Source organism: Vicugna pacos, chromosome 13 (genome assembly GCF_048564905.1).
Source record: "Vicugna pacos chromosome 13, VicPac4, whole genome shotgun sequence".
In the NCBI taxonomy this organism is placed as follows: domain Eukaryota; kingdom Metazoa; phylum Chordata; class Mammalia; order Artiodactyla; family Camelidae; genus Vicugna; species Vicugna pacos.
The window spans coordinates 66,985,657-66,990,035 of NC_132999.1; the positions used below are offsets into that span (position 1 = coordinate 66,985,657).

Sequence of the window (4,379 nt, forward strand, 5' to 3'; positions counted from 1 at the left end):
TTGTATATGGTGTGAGGCAGGAATCCAACTCTACATCAACACACTGAGCTAACTTTCCCAACAGTCTGCAGAGACAATTAACCCTTTTCCAGTACACAGTGCCCCTACATAATATACCACATTTTCATGTGTACATGGGTCTGTTTAGGGGCTGTTGTCTTCCATAGGTCTGTTTGTCTTCTCCTACAATGGTACTATATTATCTTTATTATTATAACCTCTTAATATCTTAATATCTGTAGAGTGAGTTTCCATAGCTCACTCTCTTTAAAACTGACTTAGTGGGACATCTGGTTCCAGTCAAGATGAAGTAACAGGGACCAGAATTACCCTCTCACCAGAAACAACTAAAACAAAAACTCTACACAATGTGTGAAACAGTTCTAAATACTTTGGCCAGAAGGCAATGAAGGGCCATGACCCTGAAAGGAAGGAGAGAAATGAGACTGCTCCAGCTGACTGTCTGGATTGTTTTCAGGATGCAGAGCAAGGTGGAGGGACTCAGCAGAGCCCTGTACTCTCCTGACTTGAGTGGAAGGATCTGGGAGGACAGGGAGGCCAAGGTGGCTGGAGTTTGTGGGGCAGAACTGAAGAAGGAAGAGGGCATGATGATCTGTAGCTCAGGACTGACGTGTGTGTGTGTGTGTGTGTGTGTGTGTGTGTGTGTGTGTGTGTGTGTGTGTGTGTGTGTGTGTGTGTGTGTGTGTGTGTGTGTGTGTGTGTGTGTGTGTGTGTGTGTGTGTGTGTGTGTGTGTGTGTGAGAGGGAGAGGGAAAGAGAAAGACAGAAAGAGAGTGAGAGTGTCATGAGGCCAAGAAAAGCACCAACAAAAAGGATTAGAGGCAAAACTCCCCAGGGTTCAAGCAGGGCCAGGAGCAGGGACTCAACAACCAGCCACAGTGCAAACCCACCCTATGGGGACTCTGATCACACATACAGTAGCCCCTGGAGGCTGGCCCACAGCTCACTGATGCTGTTTATTTTTCCCATCCCTTTTTTTGTTTCATTTTGTTTCACTTTTGTTTTACTTATGCTTTCTATTTGTATGTCTTCAGTTTCACTAAACTTTTCTTCAAAGTCTAGTCTACCATTAATCCCATCCAATGTGCTTTTCATACCAGATTTCTTAGCACAATCTATAAAAGAACAGACTGATAAATTGTACTTTTTCAAACTTAAGTAATTCTGCCTTTCAAAGGGCAGTGACAAGAGAATAAGAAAAGCTGCAGGGAGAAAACATTTATAAATCACAAGTATGGGGAAAAAAATACAGACTTAATGACAACACAGCAATAAATGCACAAATGATTCAGACACCTCATCAAAGAATATGCAGCGAAGGCACATAAGCACATGACACTATGTTCAGTTTCATTAGCTGTTAGGTAAATAAACATTAAAAACACATTGAGATACCATCTCTTAAAAGTGTCTAAAACTAAAACGACTAATCATATCAAGTGCTGGAAAGTGCTAACCCTAACCTGCCTCCCATCACTCAGCATAATTTGAGATTCACCCATAATGTTGCATGTGTCAATTGTTGGTTCATTTTTTGTTGCTGAATAGTATCCCATTGTATGGGTATTCCCCATTTTGTTTATTCATTCCCCTGTTCATGGACGTTTGGGTTGTTCTCAGTTTTTAGCTATTACAAACAGGCTGTTGTGAGCCTTTGCATATGAGTCTCTGTAGGGACATATTCTTTTCTCTTGGGTTAATGCCTGGGAGTAGGATGACTGGATCATGTTTAGGCATATGTTTAAATTTTAAGAAACAGCCAAGTTACTTTCAAAGCAGATGTACCGTTTTACATTTCCAGGAGCAGTGTTACAGTTTCTCCACATCCATTTAAATAAAATTCTAGAAAATCTAAACTAATCTATAACAGCAGGAAGCAGATCAGTGGTCACCTGGTCAGATGAGGGTGGGCAGGTGGAGGGGAGCACAGGGAGGAATTACAAAGGAGCATGAAGGAAGTTCTGAGGGTGATGTTATCCTGACTGTTTCTGTTGTTTCACGCATATATACAGATGTCAAAACTTGTTGAACTGCACACTTTCAACATGTGGTTTATTAGATGGTTATCATATCTCACCAAAGCTGTTAAAAATTGTTTGACCTCTCCATCTCAGGTTGTTCTATCATCTCCAGATCTTGAAGAACTAATTATCCTGCTTGTTGAATCTGCATGTTACCCTCATGGCAGCTCATTGGGTTTTCAATCTTTTACTGGGAATACTTGTTGGCAGGGTGGTTGTTTCTGTTGGAAGGCATGTGCCCCAGATGATGGAAGTTCCTGAGGGGAACACTGGGGGATTCCAATGGTCCAAGACTAGTTACGTTTTTTGTTATCGTAGCTTGGGGTTCCCACACCCTGACGGAAGTATAAAGTTGGACCTCAAACAGACGGTGGCCAGAGAGCTTCAGTCCCCCAGGTCTTGGCAGCACGAGCATGGACTGTGCAGAGAGCCCTGCCTCCACCTTTGTACCTTCTTGCTCATGTCTCTGCCTGATGTGCACTCAGGGAGTGCTTCCACAGGGACATTTCTAAATGCATTAGACAGAAGGCCGGGAGGGGGCAAAGGGGGCCCTAGCCCTTTAGAGCTCAGTCTGTGAATCAGTGGGGCAGAGGTGCACAGAGGGCTAGGAAGAATGTTCAGAGCCATGAGAGCAAGTTGGGTGTGGTACTGGGAGCACAGAAGGCCCGTGGGAGGGGAGGACAGTGAGCAAGCTTTCCCGAAGTTCGTGACATCTATCTGAGTCTCAGTGACTGGGCTAAGACTTGAAGCATGGGGGCCGCACACTTAGAGGTTAAAAAGGCATGGGACAAACAGCTTTCAGTTGGTGGGCCATTAAGTTCTAAACAGGGAGTGTGGAGAGTTGAGGAGGAGAGCTTCGTATAGTATTGGTATGGTCAGACTACAATGTCTTTTAATTCAGACTAATGTGTGAGCCCACTGGGGAAACCACAGCGGGGTCTTGTTTTCGAAATGTAAAGAGTTCTATTATTTATTGTGTGGAAGATTAAATTTATGTGCGTCATAAGATACAAAGTCAAGGAATTTTTAAAAAGTATAAAGGGCATTAGAAGCACCCCTAACCCTACCACCCATAAATGCCCCGTCCCACTGCAACATTCCAGTGCATGTCCTCCAGAACTTTCGTTACGCGTATATTCAAAAACACAGAGAGCAGATGGGGAGGATGTCCTCATTCCTCCTCATTCATCCCTCAGACCTCCAAGTCCTTCCAAGTAAGTGCTTCCTCGTTGCAGTCATGCATTCTCCCTCCAACACATCGTGCTGAAAGGTCCTTAAATACTGAGCACCTGGTTCTCAGCCTTTTTCTCCATGAAAACATCAGGAGCAATGATAGGACAGTTCGGTATCAGTGACAGTGGTCCCCTACCGCCCTGGCTTCTGAGTTTCTCCTTCTCCAACAGGGAGACTGTCTTCTACCCGTGACTATAGTTCCACCTAGCCTACAGATATAGACGAAGTGGCCGTCTCCATGCCCTACTTCTGGGACCCTGCTCTGCCACCGTTTGGCTCTGGTGACATTTCTTCCACTGCACTGGCACCTCCAATTCAGCGCACACAGTACCTTTCCGCAGTACCTCTCGTGTACTCATTTCTCATCTCATCCAGTTCTGAATCCGTGGTGGAGCATCGCCATTCCCTTGCCTCTACCCTTTGTTGCGCTCCCACAGAACACCAACTCACTGCCCGCTCCAAGCGGCTGGACGTGGCTGGAGAAAAACACAACAGGGTTGACTAGTTTCAGTCATATCAGGACCCCAAATCTCAAGCCTGCAGTGCCTGCAACAAACTCAAGGACTTAAGTCAATTTGCTCTCCCAACCGGGAGGTCTCCTTACATTACTTTCTAATACTCTCTCCAAATACTTTCACAACTTCATTTAAGTGTCAAGCTTTGCAGGGTTTTCAGAGAACAGCCACGTGCCGGCGTCTGCGCGAGCCTGAGGACTGAAGGCCGGTAAGAGGCTGTGGTCGTCATCCCGGAAGGGGCGCCGGGGCTCGGACAAGCGGTGGGGGCGCGCAAGGCGCGACATGAGGATCCTGGGGACTGGCTAGAGGACAAGCGGAGAAAGGGTCTTGGGAGGCGCGGCGGCCTGGGCGGCAGGAGCGAGAACAACGAGCCTCCCGGGAGAACCGAGCGCACAGAGCCCTCCCGGCAGACGCCGGCCGCGACCAGCCACCTTCAGTGCCCGTCGTAGCGGGCGCAGCGCCTCGCGCGTCACTCCCGGCGACGGCGGCTGGCGCTCGTGACGTCACCCCGCCCGCGCGGCGTCTTAGCGTCACGCCCGGCGACGGCAGCGGGGGCGTGCGACGTCAGGACGCCGGAGCCGGGAGCCGGG

The 4,379-nt window shown here is 47.6% G+C and overlaps 1 long non-coding RNA gene across 1 annotated transcript; it reads right to left on the minus strand.

Annotated features, from left to right (window-relative positions):
* Nucleotides 1-1,223: 1,223 nt before the first annotated feature.
* LOC140700826 (uncharacterized) lies at nt 1,224-4,222 on the minus strand. The gene is made up of 2 exons (XR_012079555.1): nt 3,879-4,222; nt 1,224-3,750 (listed from the first exon to the last, which is right to left on the minus strand). It is a non-coding gene; the product is annotated as an uncharacterized lncRNA (long non-coding RNA).
* Between the last annotated feature and the right edge of the window lie 157 nt (nt 4,223-4,379).